This window comes from Lolium perenne, chromosome 6 (assembly GCF_019359855.2).
Source record: "Lolium perenne isolate Kyuss_39 chromosome 6, Kyuss_2.0, whole genome shotgun sequence".
Lineage (NCBI taxonomy): Eukaryota > Viridiplantae > Streptophyta > Magnoliopsida > Poales > Poaceae > Lolium > Lolium perenne.
Window position 1 is genome coordinate 103,355,352 of NC_067249.2, and position 27,037 is coordinate 103,382,388.

A 27,037-nucleotide genomic window follows, 5' to 3' on the forward strand; every position below is an offset into this window, starting at 1 on the left:
AGGTGCCAAAAAAATCCAAGAAAAGAAAGAATTTTGGTTCATAGAGGATGACATGCGGGGCCCATGATCCTGCATCGTAAACGGCTCGATCGGAGAGCGTTGAACGAGATGGCGCGATCGAGAAAAAAAACAATGCCAGAGAGGCTGCCATCTGGGCCCTACATCCCTCGGCGGTGCGGATTTGCGTTGACTTGGCCGGCGAACCCGAGAATTCGAGATGCACCACGTCCCGGGCCACCATACGCAATGTTTTGGCCGGTTTCGTCGGGCTAGGTGGCCTCAAAAATGAGAAAAAAAACATTTTGACATGCACAACGGACAGACCCAAAATCGTCGGCCATGGTACACCAGCAACCACGGCGCGACTTCAACTTCGTCGGCCATGGCAACTTTTCTTGTAGTGAGTGGGAGCGCTGAGACATATTTATAATACTTTGTGTAGATGGAATATCGTTTATTATAAATAATGTAATCATGTAGTTGATATGATTAGAAGGTTTGATTGAAAATCAACTTCAATGAAAGGATATGGACTAAAAATTATTTAGTGTCAAGATCTATGAAGATAGATTAAAGCGCATAATAAGTTTAAGTCAAAGTACATAGAATGAATATTGAAGTGGTTCAATATGAAAACATCAAGAAGGTGTTGTTTTCCATGTAGAGGTTTAAACAAGACTTGAGTGTATTTGACACTCAATGAGTAAAAACACATGAGTGAATTTAGATCACGAATAATATGTACACAATTAGATGTCCTATGCTCTAAGGTGTTACGAGCATATATCAGAATGATTCATATAAATGATCATTGCACAACAGTAAGAATATCCATGAGTGCTTTGTCAGAGCCGAGGATATGTACATATATATATGTTTTATATGGGGTAATGACAAACAAATCATTGTAAGGTGTTACATCGATATTAGTTTGGTCACATATAAAAATAAATTTCAATCTCAATTAAGCTAATGTGTTCATTAAAAGGTAGCACAATGGGCTAGAAAGAGTCTATGCTCTAAATATTGTGACGGATTCTACAAACGAAGGATGAGTATCTCATTGTTTTGACAATGACCAAGGGCATTTGAGTAGAAGAGTTCTTTGAGAACTTGGTGTAGTTCCGGTAGTGTCAAAACAATGAAACTATATTGTATGTGACAATATTGGTAACATATTTCAGACAACGGAATTAAGGTTCCACCAGAAGACCAAACATATACGATTGATGCTAACTCATTTTGAAAAATTGAGTAATTCATAGAGGCGCAAATGAATTGCAAAATACATACGTTTCTGAATATGTCAAATTCGTTGACTGAAACCTCTCCCATACGCAAACATGATAAGCACCAGAAGGCCAAGGTGTTATATCTTTACAAATGTAAACTAGATTATTGACTCTAGTGCAAGTGGGAGACTGTTGGAGATATGCCGAAGAGGCAATAATAAAAGTGTTTATTGTTATATCTTAGTGTTCATTATAAATGTTTACATCCCATGCTATAATTGTATTAACCGGAAACATTAATACTTGTGTGTTTTGTAGACATAAAGGAGTCCCTAGTAAGCCTCTTGTTAAACTAGTTTGTTGATTAGTAGATGATCATGGTTTTCTGATCATGAACATTGGATGTTATTGATAACAAGGTCATATCATTAGGTGAATGATGTGATGGACATACACCCATAGTAAGCGTAGCATATGATCAAGTCATTTAGTTCTTTGTGCTTCAAGCTTTAATATGCATAGTAACTTAATCCTTTGACCATGAGATCATGTTAATCACCTACACCAGATGGATGCTTTGATGACACCAAACACTAGTGCGTAAATGGGTTGTTATAAAGGTGTCATTAAGTGTTTATAAAGTATAGGGTTGAGGCACTTGTATCAATAGTGGGATTTGTCCATCCTAATGACAGATAGATATACTCTGGGCCCTCTCGGTGGAATGATATCTAATTAGCTTGCAAGCATGTGACAGGTTCACAAGGGATATCATATCATGGTACGAGTAAAGATTACTTATCGGTAACAAGGTTGAACTAGGTATGGAGATACCGACGATCAAACTTCGTATAAGTAAAATATCACGAGACAAAGGGAATTATTATTTTATGTGAATGGTTCTTTCGATCACGAAGTCATCGTTGAATATGTGGGAGCTATTATGGATCTCCAGGTCCCGCTATTAGTTATTGATCAGATAGGAGTCTCGATCATGTCCACATAGTTCTCGAACCGTAGGGTGACACACCTAAGGTTTGATGTCATTTTAAGTAGATATAGAATATGGAATGGAGTTCGAATGTTGTTCGGAGTCTCGGATGGAATCTAGGATATCACGAGGAGTTTCGGAATGGTCCGGAGAATAAGATTCATATATAGGAAGTCACTTTCCAAGTTTGAAATGATCCAGTGCATTTATGGAAGGAGCTAGAATATTCTAGAACCTTCCGGAAGAAATCACCATGGAAGGTGGAGTCCCGGATGGACTCCACCAACCCTAACCAGCCAACCAAGAGGGAAGGTGGAGTCAATGGTGGACTCTACCACCTTGGCCGACCAAGGGAGAAGGAAAGGGAGGAGTCGCACTTCCCCTAGGTTTCATCCATATGGAAGGTTTTGAGTTGGACTCTTATTCGAATTTTAGGCAAACCCTAGGGGGTTCCACCTATATAAAGAGAGGGAGAGGGAGAGGGCTGGCCACCTCTGGAGCCGTACCACCAAAGGGCACCCAAGGCCAGCTGTAAGAGCAAGATCTATATCTCGTGTTTTGTGTGTTTGATAACAACACTCGAACAATTCTAACCGTGCACAAAGTTTGCCATTGATAGGTTGCAAGGTGTACGGTGCCCTCGCCGAACACATTATGATCAGAAGACCGAAGCGTAGTTCTTAGGCTTTCTGGTTTTGTGTTTGTGTCGCGATGTAACATGGTAGGAGAGGAAAAGAGGAAAAAGTTGTTTTAGCCATAGCGGTACTACTGGTACCAGGAGCGGTAGTACCGCTACCCCTACTGGTACCGCCCTGAGCTACCGCTCTGAGAATTGCACATCAGACTGACTCCCAGAACAGGTTACGGTACCTTTACGGTACCATGAGCGGTAGTACCGCTTACAAGCAGTAGTACCGCCCACGGTACCACTCAAGTACCGTAACACGTTACGGCAGTACCGTTGTGGTACCGCTTCAGTACCGCTTCGAGTCCAGTAAGGTTTGGACCCTGTTGCGGTACCTCGAGCGGTACCACAAGCGGTAGTACCGCGATGTGTCCACGTGGACAAGTTCTGTGGGGATTCGAACTCAGAGCGGTAGTACCGCTTCCCAGAAGCGGTAGTACCGCTTAGGCAAAAACAGCACACACCGGTTGGATTTGGAGGGACCTATAAAAAGGCCCCTTCTTCTCCAGCCCGATTTAGCTCTTCTCTCTCTCCTCCATTGTTGCTGAGCTCAAAATTGAGGGGATCTCCCCATCCACCCAACCAATCTTGCTCATACTTTGAGGAGTGGTGGAGGAGACCCCGATCTATCATTCTACCGAGAGAAAGTTCGCCAATTCGTGATACTCCTTAGTGGATCTTGGTGGTAGGGTTCCTATGGTGGAGCATTGGTAGGGTTCCTATGGTGGAGCATTGGAAGGGTTCCTTTGGTGGAGCATTGGAGAAGAGTTCCTTTGGTTGAGCATTGGAGAAGAGTTCCTATGGTGGAGCATTGGAGATGTGCAGCTATGGAAGCTAGCTTGGTGATGTACTAGCTCCATAGGGTGTTGGGAGCATCCTTGTGTGTGGAGCTCGCCCCAACCTTGTGAAGGAATCACCGCCACGACCGGTGCCTTAGTGGAAGAGGGAGAGCACCTTCGTGGAGCTCTCTCGAGGAAGAAGGTGAGGCCTTCCTTCGTGGTGTGGTCGTCTAGTCTCTTGTGTGAGACTAGCACCTCCTCAACGCAGACGTACTTCCTATTGTGGAAGGAACTGCAGGAAACAAACCTAGCCTCATCTCCGCGCCCCCGGTTGTCTCGCTCCTTACTCTTACTATCTTGTTGATTCCTTTACTTGTTGCACTTGTCCTAGTATCATTGTAGGAACACCTCTATCGCTAAAGCTATCACCTTTACCTTCCGTTGCGCTAAAATTGAAAAAGGCTAAAACTTGTCGTAGCGCCATTCACCCCCCCTCTTGTTCGCTATGATCCATTCAAGTGGTATCAGAGCGAGGTTTTCTTGCTCGGTCTTTACCGCCTAAGAAATGGCCGAACAAGAGGTGGTTGTGAATGGAGTCCTTCCCTGTGAGCTATCATCTCCATCATCAAGTGCCGATAATACTCCGGCTACTTTGGATGACCTCAAGAAATTGGAGTCATCCATTGTATCTCAATTGAAGGCTATGATGAGGGAGTTGATTACTCCAAAATCAAACCCCATCATAGATACTAACAGAGGTGTCGATGTTTCTCCATCACAAGTTAACACTTTTCCTTGTGTTGGATTTGTTGAGCGATCAACAAATTCACCTCGGGAAAAGAATCTTGAGGATGATGACACCTCATCAAAAGGGAAGGATGAATCTCCGGTTGCGGGACAATTAAGAGATATTCATGCGGTGTCTCCACCAAGTGATTATGCCATAAATGTTCCAATACCCATGCCATGCATTTTGCCTCATGGTTCACCACCACTACTTGAATCTAATAGCTTTGGTGATTGGAAATTCTTAATGCGTTCTCATGTGCGCAGTGCTTCTACCGAGCTTTGGCGTATCATTGAAGAGGGATATTCACCACAAGACCCAATGAACTTGACAAAAAGGGAAGTGGTGGACGACCAACTCAACGCCATCGCCATCAACATGATTCACTTGGCCATTACTCCCAAGGGACTCGCTCATATCCGCTCGCTCAAGACCGCCAAGGAAGCTTGGGACGAACTTGACACGCTCTTCCTCGGACATGGGAACATCAAAGGCTCTTGTTTTAATGAAGTGAACAACATGGCCATATCTAAGAAGAATGCGGAAGACCTTGTTGCTCACACCCACAATACCCGCAAGCTCAACCTTGCATTGAAGATGAAGGACTATGAAGCTAGTGAAAGCAATGTGAGTCCCATTGAGTGGAACCCGGATGATCTCAAGGCCGAATATCATGAACACATGGCTCTCGCCGTCAAGAGTTTTCGGAATGGAAACAAGAGACGAAGCTCAACACCATCTTGCTACAATTTTGGCGACACAAGGCACCTTATTGCGGAGTGTATCTATGAGAGAAGGAAACGATTGTCTTGCTACAATTGTGGTGACAAAAGGCACCTTTTTGCGGATTGTATCTATGAGAGAAGGGACGAAAATGATGGAATGCTCGTTCGCAAGAGCGGGTTTAGATCTCTCTCCAAAGGGCTCTCCAAGCTTTCCTCCAACAACGACGACACCAAGATTTCCTCCATCGAGAAGCCTAGAACTAACATGCTAGGATATGAAGACCATAAGGTGGAGAATGAAAGGCTTGAAATGAAGAAGGAATTAGAGCTTCTCTCACTCTCCCAAGCTTATGAGGAAGAAGTGTGCATGCGTATGACTCTTGAAGCTAGTGCTCTTATTCTTGAAGATTTCAACAATTCTCTCATCTCCCAACTCATCAAGGACCGAGATTATGCTCTTGGTTGGTTGGACAAGCTCAAGGCAAAGAATGATTATCTTGAAGAAAATCATGAATGGTCGATTGAGGATGTTGCAACCTTTGCCAAGAAGAAAGAAGATGAAGGTCCTAATTCATGTTTTGACAAGCTCCTTGACGAATTTTGCTTCTTGAGAAGACGCAATGCAAAATTCTTGGAAGTCATCTCAACTCAAGAGAAGGCCTTGGATGAATACTATCGCTTGAGTAAAGAGAAGGTGCAGTGTTGTGATCATGAAGAAGAGATTGCCACTCTAAAGAAACACAAGGCCAAGCTAGTTGAAGTGAATGAGAGGCAAAATGAATCCTTGTTGGAGTGGATCCGTTTGAGCAAAGAAAATGTCACTTGTTGTAACCATGAGGATGAAATTGCTTATCTTAAGAGAAGCAAGGACAAACTTATGGTGATCAAGCTTATGCAAGATGAAGCCATAGAAGGATTACACATGCATTCACTCTTGAGAAGAAATTCTCTTCTTGAGGAAGCTCTATCGGAACATGAAGATGAATCTAACCACTTGAAGTCCGAGATTGAGAGTCTTCAAGTTCAAATCCAATTCTTGGAAGGAGTCATCGACGCCTATGAGGACTTATGCAATAAAGGAGAAGTGGAAATCATGCCAAAGAAGATCGAGAGAGGAAGAGGGATCAATGAAGAGAAGAATGCGAAGATAGGGCCCATTGTGAAATGGGCTCCTATTTCTAACTCTTGACCCATGGAAGTCCTTGCTTTCGGAGGCGCTTATTGGGTGGTTAATGAAGGCACAAGTCTTATGTCCGGAAGCAAGGAATTTGTTGTCATCATCAAGTCCTTATCTCTATCTTTCTCGTGACGACAACACAAGCAAGCTTAAAGGTATTAGAGCCTTGACAAGGTGGTGATCAAGTCCTACCTTGTCAAGACTCTTACATATGTACTCTTTGTTCATTGCTTTACACTCTTGGGTCTTTGTACCTACTATTATGAACATGTAGTGGTCCTCTTGTGGAGCTAGTCTCTTCAAGAGGCCACGGCCTAGGACTAATGAAATTTGCTTCTTTGTGTAGAGATTGTGTTTTGTAGGAATTGTGTTGAAGTAAATGAACCATGATGAAGTTTCTCAAACAATTTCAATACAATTTCTATGACAAAATCCTTGCAAGAAGAAGCAACAATGGAACGGAGTTTGTGCTCAAGATCTTGGATATCTTCATTGGCAAAGAAGGAATCCACTATTTGCTCCTAGACATACTCTTACCCTAACCTCATAGGGTTGCCGGAAGTGAGAGACAAACCTAAGAAGACACTCAAACATGATGATGGAGTATGAGTCTATTGTGTGGTTTGTGGTATTGAGTGATGAGACATTTCGATGGATATGAGAGTTCTTTGGAGGAGGCGAAGTGCTTCTTGTGAGAAAGGAGATGCAATTCCCCCGGTTACCATAGGAAGGATGGGTGTTGGCACTCGCCGATCTCAAAAGCTACCTTCTATGAGTGCCGGGGAAGGACGAAGTTCCACCTATGTGGAGCCATCTACACCACAAGGCCAAGTCTTTTCCATTGGACAACCAAGTGCTAGGTCACCTCTTCCACAACCTCAAGTTCGGCATCAACAACAATGACGTCATGGCGAGGACCCAAATCGTGATGAAGATCAAGGGTCCTTACAAGAACCTATCTTTTTGGTCCATTCTCGCCGGGGGTGCTAAAGCATCAAGACTCTTTCATAACTCAAGCTAAGTACAAGACATACTCAAGAGCAAGATATGAGGGGGTCCAACGGTATAGCAACCCCAAGGATCAACTAATGAGTTCGACAAGACAATGGACACACTTCTCTATCGATAATCGTCAAGGTTTGCCTCTCTACCTTTGTGCTTCTCATCCGGACATTGTGTCATAAGTGGATACTTATACCACTTTTGTGACATATGTCTAGATGTAAAGCACGCATGAACATAGGGGGAGTGCGGTTTAAATTTATTGAGCCATCCCTCCCCCCCATGATGCACAAAGAAACCCAAAGCATACGCTATTTGTCAATCTAGTGACTATGAGCTTCATGTTGAGTTGTAGTCGTGAGTCCTAGGTTTCTACGCGACCTCACACTACCAAACTCTTACACCGTGGCTTCGGCAACCAACCTCCTCCTTGAGGAGTTTTTGTTCTTTTTGTTTTCTTTTCTCTTTTTGTTGTTGTTTTTTTTCGTTTCTTCTTTTCTCTTTGTTTCTTCATGGGAGATTCACCCAAGCTTGGTTTGTCTTGCTTTGATTCTTGCAAGCTTGGTTGGGTAGTACCTTAACAGTTCCGTCATCTAATCCTAAGCCGTCATCTATCTCTTGAGCCAACTCAGTCTAAAAGCACAAGTCTACACCAAAATCCGAGTGTTTTTGAGTTTGGAGGCCGGTACTGCCGCTTCTCAGGCCGGTACTACCGCTCTGGGGCAGTTATCTGACGAAACTGAACATTATCCCCAGAACGGTACTACCGCCATAAGTACCGGGTAAGTACCGGTAAGCGGTACTACCGCTTTTACGAGCGGTACTACCGCTTGCATCTTTTGACTAGAGGTACCGGTTGGGGCCGGGTTTCATCCCAATCCACCACAATTCCCCATCCACCTCGAGTCAACAACATCTCCAAGCTCAAGACCACGAGGACATCGGCCCCGATCTCCTTTTCCAGCCGCCGCCGGCCAAATCTCCTCCGTGGAGAAGCTTCCCCACCTCCTTCTCCGCCATGTCCTCCGGTATGAACCCTAATCTCTCTCTCTCTAGGGTGTGTTGAACTCCCTAGATGCATAGGCTAGGGTTTGATGGAGATTTATGGTGGATAAGCTCTCTTGGAAGCTCTACATGTGCGGGGATACTAGCTAGCAACAATGTGTGACACTAGGATCGATTTTGCCATGACCTCAATCTCGATCTAGATGTGCTGAGCTTGAGCGGTAGTACCGCTCATTCACGAGCGGTACTACCGGATCGGAATTGCGGTACTACCGCTCTGACTAGTATCACCAATGTTGCTTGTTAGTGTCCTCTTTGATCCTTAATTTCATGGCTTGTGCACTTATCCCCTATTCCCTCCCAAACCTTTGCTATTCACAGGAGCACCTAGGACCTGTGGTGGCAAGGTCAAGCCATCCTCTCGTCGTCATCGAGATGAAGACGAGCAAGAGGAGATAATACCGGCAAGAACCACCAAGAGACAGAGGGAGGCAGCAGCTAGAACCGCCCAAGGCCCTCAAAAATCAATGGTTGATGTCAAGAAAGCCCAATTCTTGGAAATACGAGGGGCCAATCCGTATTTATTGCCAAGGAATGCCCGTCAATGCCCCAATACCTACTTCCATCATGTCAATCAGGAAAGGATCTACAACGAAGTCTATGGGGCCAAGGAATTCAACTGTTGCCCCCAATACTCCATCAGCATGGATAAGCTCAACTCCAACCTCGAGTATTTTGGAGAAGCTCTTGAGATTTGTGATGAACAAGGGCTGATACCTCTGATGACCTTCTCTCACAACTACTCCAAAGAGGTGATATGTCAATTCTATGCCACTGTTGTTTTCCTTGAGGATGAAGGAGGCTTTCGCTCATTGAAGTGGATGACTAGAGAGCATGTGATGGAGGCCACGTGGGAGGACTTCGCTAGGGGCATTGGATATGAGCTTCACGGCTATGACACCAACGTCTTCAAGATCCACTGCTGGCGTGTAGTTGACGTGGGAGTTAGAAGTCTTCTTTTCTTCAGTTCCCCGGCAACGGCGCCAGAAAAAGCTGCTTGATACGCGTACAGCACGTGTCCGTTGGGAACCCCAAGAGGAAGGTGTGATGCGTACAGCGGCAAGTTTTCCTGTTGGGGGGATCACCCCCGGTATGCCAAAGGCATGCCAAACCGGATGGTTTGAGCCATCAAGATACCGGTTTAATGCTCTTACCGGAAGCCTAGTAGGAATCCGGGAGAGCAAGGCTAAGCCGGTATCCCCAAAGGGGTATGCCGGAACCCGGTATAGAAGATACCGGAAAGGAGAGCCTGTCGGCAGGTCTGGTCAAAGATTCTCTTCAGAGCAAGAAGACAAGGATGAGCCAAGCAAAGTAACTTTATTCAGAGCCCTGGCGCCAAAGAGAGAGGTGACGTCCAAAGAAGCCGGAGGACATCAGCAGCCCTGATAAAAGAAGGCCCCGGTGTCATCTATGATTAAAGTAGCTTTGTACAGTAGCTCTGTAAAGTAGTTTGTCCAGTCAAAGATGCCGTTAGGGTTTCTTGCAGTGTAAGCCACCCTCTCCCCTATATAAGGAGAGGGGGCAGCCCTTCTTCACGGGCAAGCAAGTATGTACGCGCGTGTGTAGGAAGGCAGAGCCTGTAACTTGTGAATCAATGAAAATGGTGATCTAGAGGGAGTTCTTCCTTGTGTCTTTCTTCTTCAACCTCTGGCCTTGGCCAAGTTCTTGAGGAAACCATCCGGAATCTCTTCCCACCTGATCGCAAACCCTCCCCCGAATCCTCTTGCGTCCATTCGGCCCCAATCTAAGCCATCCTATGGCATCTGCTCGTTCACCACGACGACAGTTGGCGCCCACCGTGGGGCATGAAGTGGCGCTTGATGGAGTTCACATTCGGGCGGGCGTCCTCGAGGTCTCCGGCGAGCGTACGGTGTCCGCGTTGGTGCAGAGCATCTACGCCATGGACTTCATCAACGACAACGCGGGCTGCTTCGCCAACGGCGCGTCTTCCCAAGAACGGCCGCATCATCGAGTTCGGCAGCCACCGCGTCTACCTCGGCACCGTCCCCGTGCGCCAGCGCCTCTCGCCGGTGCTGGTGGCACCGGACCCGCCAAGATGGCTTTGTGCTGGCCGCGCCGCCGGCAGCGTTGAGGTAATGATGACCGGTGTGGCTGGTGCAGGAAAGGAGGTTGCGGCTGAAGGTGCCGGTCGCGCGGTTTCGACCCGTGCGGCTAAGCCACCGCTGGAGCGTGGCGCAGGCGCAGCGGGAGCATCATCCGCGCCACCGGAGACACCGCTCCAGGCGGCGATGAACGTCCTCGCCACCCCCATCGCGCAGAACATCGACCCGGCAGCGGCTCAAGCGGAGCTGGAGGCGCAGCGCCAGAAGATGCTGGAGAGCGGCAAGGACATCGTCAGGGCGCAGCGCGAGCTGAACCTAACCGTACGTGAGTACAACGCTGCCCATGGCTTTGCTTCTGTTAGCGCGCATGCTGCTAGGGTGCCGGAAAACCGGCTAAAAGCTCGCAACCTAGATCAAGATTTGCGCAAGGAGATTTTTGCCGGCAAGAGCGCCTCTGCATCTGTTAGCATCGTGGAAAAGCCTAAGTATAGCAGCCCGGATAAAACTATAAAAGCTGCTAAGGCTGCAGTAGAGCTATGTGAGTCGCTTTCCGGAGAGGCTTTGGTAAAGCAGCAAGAGCGCGTCAGAGAGCTGCTAGAAACCATAGAGCAGCAAAATGCTGAGCAGCTGGCTAAGCTGAACAAGGCAGCGGCCTCAAAATCCGCGCGTTCAACAAAGAATGCCGGTAGCAAATCCCATGGGCAGGCTTCGTCCCCCCATCCGGATAGAAGGAGAGAAAAAGAAGTGAATGCGCAGCAGATGACCGTGTACGATCCGGTTCTTGCCGGAAAGCAACAAGCCGGGCAACACGATGCCGGTAGAAAAAGCCAAGGGGCAGAGCGAGGCTACGCCAGAGGCTATGCCGGAAACAATCATGCCGGTAGATATGAGACCGGGCAAAACTATCGAGCTGCAAGAGCAGCGTACGACGAGGAGGAAATGGATCCCCAAGGTACCGGCAGGCAAGGGCCGCGGTACCGGAATGTTACGATGAAGCCGATTCCACCAGACCGGCAGCATACCGGAACCCGTTGGGAGAACGCTTGGGAGAGAGATACTTACCGGAACGGGATGCGAGGCACCGTCTGGATAGAGTGTACTTGTCAGAAATGATCGAGGAGGAAGGTCCTCCAGGTCCAAAGTGTTTTGGCCCAAGGATCATGAAAGAAAAACCACCAGTTCGCAACTTTATGTTGCCCCGTGACACAAAAACGTATGACGGCACCACAAAGCCGGAAGATTGGCTCGCGGATTACGTGACCGCGGTATACGTTGCAGGCGGTGGAGGAACCGTAGCAGAGGAGGAAACCGGCGTTGGGCCGTGAGGATCATACCATCGTTTTTGGTTGGACCGGCAAGAATCTGGCTAAACAACTTGCCGGCAGGAAGCATAAATGGCTGGCTGGATTTTGAGGAGGCCTTTGTGAGCAATTTCAGCAGCACCTATCAGAGGCCAAACAGGCCGCAGCAACTTGCTCTGTGTGTGCAGCGTCCGAACGAAACAGACCGGGATTATCTGGCCCGGTGGAACACCACAAGGAACTCCTGTGAAGGGGTAATCGAGGCACAAGCCATTGCTTGGTTTAGCAGTGGATGCAGAAGAGGTTCACCGTTGTGGCAAAAGTTGCAGCGCAACATGCCGACAACGTTGGCAGAAATGATACGTGTGGCGGATAGCTATGCGTTGGGAGACCCAACGCAGCCGGCAGTGCAACCGGAGCCGGAACAGCTGCGCCACGAACAGCACCGGGACAACCGGAATAACAAAAGAAGAGAAGAGTTTCCGGATCGAAGGTACGGTCCGCAGCAAGTTGCTGCTTTGTGCAGGAAAACTTTGAGGCCAGCGACAGCCAGAGGCAAAAACCGGATCGCAGCCATGGGCGGGTCCTAAGAAACAATGGGTGGAAAAGAAACCTTGGGTCCAGAAGAAGAACTGGCAAGAACCCGCAAAATACACCATGGAAGCTGCCATGGATCAACCTTGCCGGTGGCACACGCCGAATCCGGCACATCCGTCAAACCATCTGACAAAGGATTGTACCTGGACCAAGTACTTGATGCAAAAAGGAACAAAGGAAAGATGCGCGGCCACCGCAAGACATGCCGCAGCAGCAACAACAGCTACCGCCACCACCACCACTTACCGGGGCAAACGCCTTACCGGTGCAGCCAAACCGGCAGCAGTACCAGCAAGTTAACCGGGTGGAGCAAAATGATAACCAGCCACCTCCACCGGCACCTTTAGGCCGGAATGTTTACGAAGATCCGCATCTCGTGCTGTGTTGTCTTTGTCATCGAGCCAACAGACCGGCAAAGTGTACACCGCGCTCCATGGAGGTCAATGCTTGTGATGCCTGGCAGTTCCCAAGTACATGATGTGGTCCAATCAGGAAATTACCTGGTCATCCAAGGATCACCCAAAGATCATGCCTAATCCGGGTGGATATGCTCTTGTTGTGGACCCGATCATGAAAGGGCCGCAAACTCGAGTGAAGTTCAGCAAGGTGCTGATAGACAATGGCGATAGCATCAACATCATGTACAAGCACACCATGCAAACGCTGGGCATAACAGAAAACATGCTTCAGCCAACGCGCACAACGTTCCACGGGATTGTTCCTGGCTTGTCCTGTGCCCCGATAGGAAAAGTTCGGGTGGACGTGGCATTTGGAGGACGTGACAATTGCCGGGTGGAAAATCTGGAGTTTGAGGTGGTGGATCTAGACAGCCCCTACCATGCATTGCTGGGGAGACCGGCATTGGCAGCCTTCATGGCCACCACTCATACGGCTTACCTCAAGATGAAGATGCCGGCACCTCGTGGGCCATTGATCGTGGTGGGAAACTATAAGATCTCACTGGAAACAGCATCTGCCGGATCAAACCTAGCAGAATCGCTGGTGATCGCGGAGGAAAAGAAAAGAATGCAGACAGCTGTTGCGCTGGCTCAATCCTCGCAAATGAGCTTAGCGGCAATGAGTGAAAACATGGGCACACCGGCATTCAAGCCAACCAATGAAACAAAGAACATTGTGCTGGATCCGGCTTACCCAGAGCGCACCGTTCGTATCGGCGCCGGCCTTGACCAAGCATAGGAAAGCGCGCTCGTCAGCTTCCTCCGTGAGAATCGGAATATCTTTGCCTGGTCAACTGATGATTTGGTAGGTGTTCCGAGGGAGCTGGCTGAGCACTCTCTAAACGTCCGGAAAGATGCCAAGCCGGTGCGGCAACCAGCTGCGCCGGTTCGCTGAAGACAGAAGAAAGATCATAGGAGAAGAGGTAACCAAGCTGCTAGTTGCCGGGTTCATTATGGAGGTCACGCACACGCAGTGGCTGGCCAATCCGGTAATGGTTGAAAAGAAGAAAGATGAGAACCCGGAGGCAAAAGCTCCGAAGGTGTGGCGCATGTGCATCGACTACACCAACCTGAACAAGGCTTGCCCAAGAGATCCTTTTCCTTTGCCACGAATCGATCAAGTGATTGATTCAACTGCTGGGTGTGAGTTGTTGTCCTTCCTGGATGCCTATTCCGGTTTCCACCAAATTCCTTTGAAAAAGGAAGATCAAATAAAATGTGCGTTCATTACCCCGCTCGGGGCTTATTGCTATGTCACTATGCCTTTTGGGTTGCGCAACGCTGGTGCAACGTACCCAGTATTTGTATGCGAAAATGCTTGTTTGATCAAATTGGAAAAAATGTACAAGTCTATGTGGATGACATCGTGATAAAAACTAAGGTAAAGAACACTTTAATCGATGACATCCGGCAAACATTCGATAACCTAAGACGGTTCCGGATGAAACTCAATCCGGCAAAATGCACCTTTGGTGTCCCCGCCGGCAAGCTGCTCGGTTTCTTAGTATCAAGCCGGGGCATAGAGGTTAATCCGGTAAAGATCCGAGCAATAGAAAGAATGGCTATCCCTCGAGAGTTAAAAGATGTGCAAAAGTTTACCGGAAGCTTGGCATCGCTAAGCCGGTTTGTAAGCAGGTTGGGAGAAAAAGCTCGCCACTCTATGCTCTCATGAAAAATCCGACACGTTCGTCCGGACCCCTCAGTGAGACGCGACGTTTAAAGAGCTGAAAACAATGCTAGCCACAGCACCCATACCGGCTTCACCTCTAGAAAGAGAGCCTATGCTGTTATACATAGCAGCAACAAACCGGGTTGTGAGTGTAGTGGTTGTAGTTGAAAGAGAAGAGGAAGAAAAAACCGTCCAGAGGCCGGTATACTACTTGAGCGAGGTGCTCTCCCTCTCAAAACAAAACTACCCTCACTTCCAGAAAATGACTTATGGCGTGTACATGGCCGCCACCAAGCTCAAGCACTACTTTGAGGAGCACCCCATGAAAGTGGTGAGCGAAGCACCAATTTCCGACATCATGTGCAACAAAGATGCCAGCGGCCGGATTGCGAAATGGGCAATCCAGATATCACCGTACGTACCGGTGTATGAAAGAAGAGATGCCATAAAATCACAGGCTTTGGCTGATTTCCTTGTTGATTGGGCGGAGATGCAGTACAAGCCGCCAGATCAGAGGATAGAATCTGGAAGATGCACTTTGATGGATCCAAGCTCAAGGAAGGTCTAGGTGCCGGTGTGGTGCTCACTTCCCCAAAAGGAGATCACCTCCGGTATGTTTTACAAGTGCATTTCAGGGCATCAAACAATGTCGCTGAATATGAAGCTTTGATCCATGGGCTTAAGGTCGCAAAAGAAATCGGTGCACACCGGATCATTTGCTACGGAGATTCAGACCTTGTGGTACAAAGCAGTGTTCCGGAGATTGGGATGCAAAAGATGCCAACATGGCCTCGTACCGGTTTCACGTGCAAAAGATTGCCGGATTCTTCGAAGGGTGTGAGTTTCACCATGTGCCGCGAGCAGAAAATGAGGCCGCGGATGCTTTGTCCAAGCTGGGCTCATCTAGGCAAGAAATTCCTCCCGGAATAGCTTTGGCTCACCTAAGAGTGCCATCGATCAAACCGAGCCCGGAGTCGAATCAATTTTTGTACCGTAGTCACACGTAGTACCCATGGATATCGATGAAGGGAACCCGGGGACTGCTCCGGCAAGCTCGGGGACTACTCCGGTAGGCTCGGGGACTGCTGTACCCATACCGGAAGAAACGATGCTGGTAGATAGCATGGAGATAGATGCACCGGTGTTTTTGGTTCGAGAAATACCATCATGGGTTAAACCTATTAAGGAATTCCTGATCGGCGGCACCTTGCCGGCTGACGAAAATGAATCAAGGAAGATACAAAGAAGGTCCAAAGCTTACACATTCATCAATGGTGAGGTGTACAAGAGAAGCGTTACCGGTGTCCTTCAAAGATGTGTGGAACCGGAGGAAGGAAAAGAAATGCTTGAGGAAATTCACCAAGGAGAATGTGGGCATCATGCTTCATCAAGGGCTTTGGTAGCAAAAGTGTTCCGGCATGGGTTCTATTGGCCCACTGCTTTGGAGAACGCTGAGGATTTGGTAAGAAAATGCAACGGCTGCCAGAGGTACGCCAAGCAAAACCATACCCCAGCATCCGGTTTAAAAACAATACCGCTAACATGGCCATTTGCTGTTTGGTGCCTGGACATGGTTGGACCATTCAAAACTGCAAGAAGCAGCATGACTCACATCTTGGTCATGGTGGATAAGTTCACCAAATGGCTAGAAGTAAAACCTATCGCAAAGTGTGATGGGCATACAGCAGTGAAATTCCTAAAAGATGTCATTTTGCGGTATGGATACCCGCACAAGATCATCACCGATAATGGAACCAACTTTGCTCAAGGTGAGTTCAAAAGGTTCTGTGAAGACAACAACATCCGGCTGGATTTGTGCTCAGTGGCACATCCACAAGGCAATGGCCAAGTGGAAAGAATGAATGCTTTGGTGCTTTCCGGTATCAAGCCCAGACTCATTGATGCGGTGGAAAAGTCACCGGGATGTTGGCTCGATGAGCTACCATCAGTACTGTGGAGTATAAGAACAACCCCAAACCGGTCTACCGGATACACTCCTTTCTTCATGGTCTATGGAGCAGAAGCGGTGATACCAACCGATATCATTCATGATTCACCAAGGGTACAGCTCTATACCGAGCAGGAGGTCAAAGAGGCCAGAGAAAACGATGTGGACTTGCTAGAAGAAGCAAGAGAGCTGGCTTTGGCAAGAACAGCCATTTACCAAAGAAACCTAAGACGCTATCATAACCGGAAGGTTAACCCGAGAGTTTTCCGGGAAGGAGATCTTGTACTTCGCCTCGGTGCAGCGCTGAAGGCCGGCATAAGCTCTTGCCACCATGGGAAGGTCCCTTCATTGTAAGCAAGGTGCTTCACAATGATGCATACTACTTGATCGATGCACGGAGTGGAAGAAAGGAAAGGCGGACAGGTCCGGAGAGGAGAGCAAGCGTCCATGGAACGTAGCTCTGTTACGTCCTTTCTACTCGTGAAGTGGTGGTGTAAGAAGTTCCTTTTTGTACCTTATATGCTATGAATAAAAGATGCCGGAACCTTGAATGAATCTCGGGGACTACCCCAACTTAAGTTGCATGTAACTTGTTTATTTTTTCAGTTTACCGGTTGCTTATTGAATGTTTTTTCTTTCCGGTTTAGTAGTGTGCTAAATCCTACCGGAGTCTTCGACTCTGCTGCTGTCCGCAAACCGGCTTCATGGCAAGCAAGATAAACCGGTAGGAGATAAGCACATGAACTGCGAAAAGGGAGAGCAGGAAAGAACAATCCGGAAAGTTTAACTAACCCCGGTTAAACCGGTTTTTTGCAAAATTTCAAAGTTATTTCTAAGTTCAAGAAGATGCTTGTTTGGTGAAAGAACCTTGTGCTCATACGCCAAAGAACGCCCAGAGAAGGCAGGCAGAGCCAAGGCAAAAGAACCAAGTATGCATCAAATTGGATGCGGAAGCAATTGAGAAATCTTTGCAGTGCAGGATAAAATCAAAACCAAAAGCAAATTATGCTAAGGCAAACTCATAAATACTTAGCTACCGGTATAACCTACCGGCAGGAAATGTTGTAGCACAACCACAGCAAACTTAAGTCTTACATCATAAGCCCCGGCATTCGGGCAGAATTTAACAGATATTGTCTTAGAGCAACAGGACCAGCAGATATAATGAGCAAACACTTCAAAGGAAATCATCATGCGGCAGGGGTTTCCGGAGGAGCAGCACCGGCATCAGCGTCATCCAGAAGCTCTTCTTCGGCTTCATCCTCCTCCTCGTCGAGATAGTCCGTGACGCCGGGGAGGGGAGGGATGAAGGTGCGCATGTCGGCATACTCCGCGATGCGGTACGCGCGATCCTGCCGCTGGCGGAGAGGATCGGGTCCAGATCCGTTTCGCACCTTCGCGCACACCGGTAAGGGCGTCCAGATTGAGCTCCGGGTACCAGGAGCAAGCGACGCGCGGAGGGCGGAGTCCGCGCCCGGCGCGGGCAGCAGAGCACGCCACTCGCGGATCCTCTTGCCGGCACCTTTCAGACGGTCGCTGATGAGGGAGAAGGTGTCCGGCACCACCTCGCCAGGCCACAAAGTCCTGTATAGCTGGGTAGCTACATCAGGGATGTCCGAAAGATTGCGGTCTATGCAGCGCATATGGGACACCCGCGTTAAGCGCGACCAGATGGTCCTTGGGCGTCCATGGCACGGTAAGATCCGCTTGGCCCTTGTCCTTGCGCTGCGCGTCGACCTTCTTGACGGCATACCTCTGCGAGTCCGGAAAGAGGCCTGTGCAAAGAAAGAAAAAGCTTAAGAAAAAGAGTCCGGAAGAAAAGAGTCCGGAAGAAACAGAGACCTGAGAGAAAAGAATCCGGAAGAAGAAAGACCGGACGGAAAGATAGCGGAAAGAAAATGGGGTCGAAGGAAGAAAGGCTTGTGTGCAGAGTCAAAGTGTAAAAGAAAACAACTTACGGAGGGCAAGAGTGTCGGTCTGCAGGATCAGCTGATCGCACTCCTTGTGCCCCTCCTCCGGCCAGCGCGGCCTTTTCCTCGGCACCCTTCCGGGCCTTGGCCATCTCCTCCAGCTCTGCCCGCAACACCACGGTGGCGTTGCAAGCATCCTCGAGCCTCGTCCAACTTGGCCGCTGCGGTCACTTCAGCGGCTTTGAGGACCTTGGCGTGGTCAAGCCCCACCTGAATCAGCTGAGACTTGAGCTCCTGGTAGCTGGTCTTGAGGGCGTTCAGCTCCTCCCCGTGCTGCCGGCTGAGCTCATCCTTCTCCCCTGTAACCGGAAAAATGAATGTTAGCAAGGTTACACTGGTAAAAATGAAAAGAAACCAAGTTCAAAGGAAGGAAAAAATAATACGTTGGGCCTCGGCGAGCTGCTCTTTCAGAGCATCGATGGAAGCTTCCGGGATCACTGTTGAACAGAAATTATGAATATCACAAGGAAAAAAGGCTTCCGGTAGCAAAGATGCCGGTGGAACAAAAACTTACCTTGGCACTTGTCATGTGCCTCAGCGAGCTCCCGGTGCTCCCACAAAAGCTCCTCGAAAAGGGCCTTCCGAGTGTCAGCGGTGACCTGTTCAAGAAAAAGAAGAAATGAGTTAAGTTTTGCGCTAAGAACAAAGTTCTTAACCCGAAACTCGGGGACTGGCAGTGCCAGTTTTGCGCGTTTCTAAGGTAAATTATGTGTTAAGAAGAAGAGGTTTAACCCGAAACTCGGGACTGGGCAGCAAGCCGGCTTTCACGCTAAAATCTTAAGTTAAGTTTTGCGCTAAGAGCTGCGCTCTCACCACAAAACTCGGGGACTGGGAAGATAGACAAGAGAGAAACCGGCACGAACTAAGGAAAAGATAAGGCAGAACCGGAAACAAAGAAACCGGCAAAGGTTGAAAGTTAGTAGAACGTACCGTTAGATTGTTCGTGGAGTCATACCACGCGCTGTCAAGCTCTTTTACGGCAGCCCGGAGCCGCATGAAGTGCTCCTCAGAGCTCCGATCCCCGACAGGATCGGGTGCCGGCAGCCGATCCTTGCCCATGCCGCGGGTCGCCGGAGTGATGTCCGCGGCGTTCCACTTTTGGGCATACGGCAGGAGGTGCCCCAGGTCCCGGCCTTGGCGCTGGAACTCCGTAATGCGGCCAAGGAGGCCGGTGGCCTTCATGCTGGCGCTTTTGGCAGCCTTGGAGACGTGCAGCACCAAGGGCTGCTGGCCGCCCGAAGGGGCGCTGGAGGCCGTCGCCTTCCCCTTGATGAGCTTGGAGGGCTTGGGCGGCGGCGCGGTAGAAGAGGCCCCGGAAGTCTTGGCCGGCGGCGCGCCAGGAGCGGCCTTGGAGGGCTGGGCGCGAGGAGCCTCAGGCGGAGGCATGAGGATGGTGCGTGGAGAAGGGGGAGCGCTAGGAGCGTCACCCGTCTTGGAGCCTTCCGGCGCGGAAGATTCCGGCGCGGAAGTTGTCTTTTCGAGGACGGGAGGAGCAAAAGGCTCCGCCCGCCCGGCAGCTTCTTCTCCGGCGCCGGTGTTGCTGGCGCCGGTGTCTTGGTGTTCCGGGAGGAAGGAAAGATCCTCCTCCGTGCGGTGATCTGACAGTGAAGGGGCCGCACGCCCCGAATTTGTTGTGCCCCCCGAAAGGGAGGCAGAGGTGTTGCCGGCACCAGATGGTGCCGGGCTTGAACGAGGAGGAGGGGTTGAGGTCCTTGCGGATCCCTCAGAGCCCGATGGCCTCGGGCCAAGTTTGAGAGCGGGGCTGAGAAAAAGAGAAAAGACAAGTGGTTGAGAAAAAGCAACCGGAAAAGGAACTTAGCAAAAAAGGAGGCAAGCCGGAAAATGAAATTACCCGGAAGCGGTTGGCATCGCTTTGCGCCCGTAGCGGCGCACGCCCACTTCTTTCTCCCCCACGGGCTCCGTCCGGAAGCGCTTGGAGGAGGAGCATGGCTGGAGCCGGCAGATGCCGGCTGCTTGTTCTGGCCCTGGGCCATGAGTTTGTCCACAAACTCAATGCCGGCCTCGGCGCGTAGGGGCGGCACGCGCTCGTGGATCTGTGGGTTGAATATGGCTAAGAAGCGATTCGCAAGAAAGCGATAATGGCAAAGTATAAGAAGCCGGAAAAGAAAATACCTCGAGCACAACCAGCTCCTCGGGGTTTCCGGTGGGCTCCGGCGGGTCCCGGCCAAGGCGTGCAGCCGGGGTCTTCCCCATCTTCAGGTCCTTCCAAAAGATGTAGGGATCCGGGTCGAAGGAGTCAAAGGCACGCTTCCGGAGAGGTCCTCGCGGCTCTGCCCGGATAGAGAAGCGGTCCCTGGCCCGAAACAAGGTAAAAAGAAGGTTAGCAAAAGCGAAACTTACCGGGCAAGGACAACCCCAAGTTGCGCAATCTCTTACTTCTTGGGTCGGACGGTTAGAGGAACCGAGGGGAAGGAGGCCCCATTCCCAAGTAAAAGGCATAGCAGTTTGACAAATCTGCTTAGCCTTGAGAACAACATCTTTCTTGCCGAGAGCACGGCCGGTGATCTTGGTAGGATCGCTGGGCCATACATCTCGCTCATCCTATGTGCGCGGCGCTTAAGAGGAAGCACCCGGCGCGATATGAAAGTCCGGATGACATCGTCGGAACAGATGTTGGTCTCCTTCTTCAAAGAGGCCAAGAAGCGCACTACCCGATTGGTTTCGGCATGTTACGTCCTCGGGTTGTAGCTGCAGTTGGCTCTGCGGGGGGGCCCCTCTTGGTATGGAGGAAGGTTGATGCGATCGGCGCGGCCGGTGTTCTTCACGTAGAAGAAAGTTCCTTGCCAGGTGCGGCAAGACTCGAGGCCGGTAAACTTAAGAAAAGTGCTCCCTTGGCGGGAGCCGACGATGCAGGAGCCGCCTTGCACGGGCGGCTTGGGCTTAGGAATCTCCTTGCCCTGGACGGAGTTGATCCGCAAGTTGAAGAAGCGGGCAAACGTCTCACAAGTGGGACGAATGCCGATGTAAGCCTCCATGAAGGTGGCATAACAAGAGAGATAGAAAATGGCGTTGCCAGGAAGGTGGTGAGGTTGGAGTTCGTAGAAATCTAGGAACTCCCGGACATAAGTCGCGGCAGGAAGGCCGAGGCCGCGCTCTATGTGAGCCCGAAAAACACGAAACTCGGCGTCTTCCGGATCCGGTTCGATCTCGTCATCCGGAATCCGACAGAAACTCCTTCCGGAATCCTTCGAGACCGGTACAGCCAATCAATCTCGAACTCGGTAACGTTGGAGCCCATCCAGGCTCCGCGAGTGGGTGGGGAAGGCTCCTCGCCGGAAGATTGGCTGGAGCTGCTAGAGGCTTGGCCAGAGCTGCTGGCCTCTTGGCTACCGGAAGCTTGGCTAAAGCTACCGGATTCTAGGTTGCCGCCGGACTCTTGGGGGTTACCGGATTCCTGCTGGCTGCCGGAATCGGTTTCCATTGGATCTGAGGCCGTAGATTCACCGGGAGAAGGTCTACGGCGCTTAAGAGAAAGGGAAGAAGAGGATGCGGAGGAGGATTCCTCGTCGGACATCGCGAGGGTAGGTGGAGAAACAGAAATCCCAGACTCGAACCCCGCGTGAAGATCTACGAGTAAGAGGAAAACCAAAGAAAAAGGAGCAAATAAGAACACCAAAGGCTCAAGATCTGGAAAGCAAGCGAACGGCGAGTAAAGAGAAATTAATACCAACCTTGAGCGGCGCGGTCGCTGGGGAGAGAGTTTGCTGGCGGAGAAGCGGGTCTACAGCCGCCGGCGAGCACCGTCGACGGCGAGGCGGAGAAGCTCGCGAAGAAGCACAAATGCGGCAGACGCGAAGAAGTTGCTGCCGAAGATCTCCGCACAGCGAAGTCCGGCGGCGGCACGGCGTGAGTTCGCCGGGCACCGAAGCTCGAACGGGCGACGGCGGACGGAGAGCGGCGGAGGCGCAAAGGCGTGGAGCTCTGTGCGCGAAGGAGAAGAATGCGAAGAAGATGAAGAGGAACGGGCAGTTGCGTTTATATAAGAGAGAGAAAGTGGGCGTGGAACCGCTGGGCCGCGGCGGTTCGCCTCACGGCCCGCGACGGTTCGCGCCTTGGGCCACCACGTGGCGGAGGAATACACGCGCGAAAACGGAGGCCACACGGAGGCGCACGCGGGATCCCGAAAAGGTAGTGGGATCCGCTGCGGTGCATTAAATGCGTGCGCGGGAGTCGAAACGATGTGACAGCGGACACTGGCGCGTCGATTCTGATGCGCATGTCACTGACAGGCGCGGGACCCGATATATTCTCGACTTCGCCGAGGAAGGAGTAAAGACACAAGGTGCCGGAGAAAAGAGGTGCCGGAACAAGCCTTGCGAAGAGAAGAAAAGGAACAAGGGTAAAGGTGCCGGAACCAAGCTCAAAAGATGAGTGACTAAACCGGTATCTTAAAAAGATGAAAACCTGGCATGGTCCGTAGGATAGAATCCTCCAGACTATACCAGCTTCGGGGACTAATGTTGGGGGGATCACCCCCGGTATGCCAAAGGCATGCCAAACCGGATGGTTTGAGCCATCAAGATACCGGTTTAATGCTCTTACCGGAAGCCTAGTAGGAATCCGGGAGAGCAAGGCTAAGCCGGTATCCCCAAAGGGGTATGCCGGAACCCGGTATAGAAGATACCGGAAAGGAGAGCCTGTCGGCAGGTCTGGTCAAAGATTCTCTTCAGAGCAAGAAGACAAGGATGAGCCAAGCAAAGTAACTTTATTCAGAGCCCTGGCGCCAAAGAGAGAGGTGACGTCCAAAGAAGCCGGAGGACATCAGCAGCCCTGATAAAAGAAGGCCCCGGTGTCATCTATGATTAAAGTAGCTTTGTACAGTAGCTCTGTAAAGTAGTTTGTCCAGTCAAAGATGCCGTTAGGGTTTCTTGCAATGTAAGCCACCCTCTCCCCTATATAAGGAGAGGGGGCAGCCCTTCTTCACGGGCAAGCAAGTATGTACGCGCGTGTGTAGGAAGGCAGAGCCTGTAACTTGTGAATCAATGAAAATGGTGATCTAGAGGGAGTTCTTCCTTGTGTCTTTCTTCTTCAACCTCTGGCCTTGGCCAAGTTCTTGAGGAAACCATCCGGAATCTCTTCCCACCTGATCGCAAACCCTCCCCCGAATCCTCTTGCGTCCATTCGGCCCCAATCTAAGCCATCCTATGGCATCTGCTCGTTCACCACGACGACATTTCCCTCAGTATGAAACCAAGGTTTATCGAACCAGTAGGAGCCAAGAAGCACGTTGAAGGTTGATGGCGGCGAGATGTAGTGCAGCGCAACACCAGGGATTCCGGCGCCCACGTGGAACCTGCACAACACAAACCAAGTACTTTGCCCCAACGAAACAGCGAGGTTGTCAATCTCACCGGCTTGCTGTAACAAAGGATTAGATGTATAGTGTGGATGATGATTGTTTGCAGAAAACAGTAGAACAGTTGCAGTAGATTGTATTTCAGTATAGAGAATTGGACCGGGGTCCACAATTCACTAGAGGTGTCTCTCCCATAAGATAAACAGCATGTTGGGTGAACAAATTACAGTTGGGCAATTGACAAATAAAGAGGGCATGACCATGCACATACATATTATGATGAGTATAGTGAGATTTAATTGGGCATTACGACAAAGTACATAGACCGCTATCCAGCATGCATCTATGCCTAAAAAGTCCACCTTCAGGTTATCATCCGAACCCCCTCCAGTATTAAGTTGCTAACAACAGACAATTGCATTAAGTATTGTGCGTAATGTAATCAGTAACTACATCCTCGAACATAGCACCAATGTTTTATCCCTAGTGGCAACAGCACATCCATAATCTTAGAGATTTCTGTCACTTCCCCAGATTCACGGAGACATGAACCCACTATCGAGCATAAATACTCCCTCTTGGAGTTACAAGCATCTACTTGGCCAGAGCATCTACTAGTAACGGAGAGCATGCAAGATCATAAACAACACATAGACATAACTTTGATAATCAACATAACAAGTATTCTCTATTCATCGGATCCCAACAAACACAACATATAGAATTACAGATAGATGATCTTGATCATGTTCGGCAGCTCACAAGACCCGACAATTAAGCACAATGGGGAGAAGACAACCATCTAGCTACTGCTATGGACCCATAGTCCAGGGGTAGACTACTCACACATCACTCCGGAGGCGACCATGGCGGCGTAGAGTCCTCCTGAGATGATTCCCCTCTCCGGCAGGGTGCCGGAGGCGATCTCCTGAATCCCCCGAGATGGGATTGGCGGCGGCGGCGTCTCTGGAAGGTTTTCCGTATCGTGGCTCTCGGTACTAGGGGTTTCGCGACGAAGGCTATTTGTAGGCGGAAGGGCAGGTCAAGGGGCGTCACGAGGGGCCCACACCCTAGGTCGGCGCGGCCAGGGCTTGGGCCGCGCCGCCCTATGGTGTCGCCACCTCGTGGCCCCACTTCGTCTCCTCTTCGGTCTTCTGGAAGCTTCGTGGCAAAATAGGACCCTGGGCGTTCATTTCGTCCAATTCCGAGAATATTTCCTTACTAGGATTTCTGAAACCAAAAACAGCAGAAACAAAGAATCGGCACTTCGGCATCTTGTTAATAGGTTAGTTCCAGAAAATGCACGAATATGACATAAAGTGTGCATAAAACATGTAGATATCATCAATAATGTGGCATGGAACATAAGAAATTATCGATACGTCGGAGACGTATCAGCATCCCCAAGCTTAGTTCCTGCTCGTCCCGAGCAGGTAAACGATAAACAAAGATAATTTCTGGAGTGACATGCCATCATAACCTTGATCATACTATTGTAAAGCATATGTAGTGAATGCAGCGATCAAAACAATGTAAATGACATGAGTAAACAAGTGAATCATATAGCAAAGACTTTTCATGAATAGTACTTCAAGACAAGCATCAATAAGTCTTGCATAAGAGTTAACTCATAAAGCAATAATTCATAGTAAAAGCATTGAAGCAACACATAGGAAGATTAAGTTTCAGCGGTTGCTTTCAACTTGTAACATGTATATCTCATGGATATTGTCAATGTAGAGTAATATAATAAGTGCAATATGCAAGTATGTAGGAATCAATGCACAGTTCACACAAGTGTTTGCTTCTTGAGATGGAGAGAAATAGGTGAACTAACTCAACATAAAAGTAAAAGAAAGGTCCTTCAAAGAGGAAAAGCATCGATTGCTATATTTGTGCTAGAGCTTTGATTTTGAAAACAAGAAACAATTTTGTCAACGGTAGTAATAAAGCATATGTATCATGTAAATTACATCTTACAAGTTGCAAGCCTCATGCATAGTATACTAATAGTGCCCGCACCTTGTCCTAATTAGCTTGGACTACCGGGATCATCGCAATGCACATGTTTTAACCAAGTGTCACAAAGGGGTACCTCTATGTCGCCTGTACAAAGGTCTAAGGAGAAAGCTCGCATCGGATTTCTCGCTATTGATTATTCTCAACTTAGACATCCATACCGGGACAACATAGACAACAGATAATGGACTCCTCTTTTATGCATAAGCATATAGCAACAATTAATTTTCTCATTTGAGATTGAGGATATTGTCCAAAACTGAAACTTCCACCATGGATCATGGCTTTAGTTAGCGGCACAATGTTCTTCTCTAACAATATGCATGCTCTAACCATAAGGTGGTAGATCTCCCTTACTTCAGACAAGACGAACATGCATAGCAACTCACATGATATTCAATAAAGAGTAGTTGATGGCGTCCCCAGTGAACATGGTTATCGCACAACAAGCAACTTAATAAGAGATAAAGTGCATAAGTACATATTCAATACCACAATAGTTTTTAAGCTATTTGTCCCATGAGCTATATATTGTAAAGGTGGAGAATGGAAATTTAAAGGTAGCACTCAAGCAATTTTCTTTGGAATGGCGGAGAAATACCATGTAGTAGGTAGGTATGGTGGACACAAATGGCATAGTGGTTGGCTCAAGTAATTTGGATGCATGAGAAGTATTCCCTCTCGATACAAGGTTTAGGCTAGCAAGGCTATTTGAAACAAACACAAGGATGAAGCGGTGCAGCAAAACTCACATAAAAGACATATTGAAAACATTATAAGACTCTACACCGTCTTCCTTGTTGTTCAAACTCAATACTAGAAATTATCTAGACTTTAGAGAGACCAAATATGCAAACCAAATTTTAGCATGCTCTATGTATTTCTTCGTTAATAGGTGCAAAGTATATGATGCAAGAGCTTAAACATGAGCACAACAATTGCCAAGTATCACATTATCCAAGACATTATAGCAAATTACTACATGTATCATTTTCCAATTCCAACCATATAACAATTTAACGAAGAAGAAACTTCGCCATGAATATTATGAGTAGAGCCTAAGGACATACTTGTCCATATGCTACAGCGGAGCGTGTCTCTCTCCCACAAAGTGAATGCTAGGATCCATTTTATTCAAACAAAACAAAAACAAAAACAAACCGACGCTCCAAGAAAAGCACATAAGATGTGATGGAATAAAAATATAGTTTCAGGGGAGGAACCTGATAATGTTGTCGATGAAGAAGGGGAT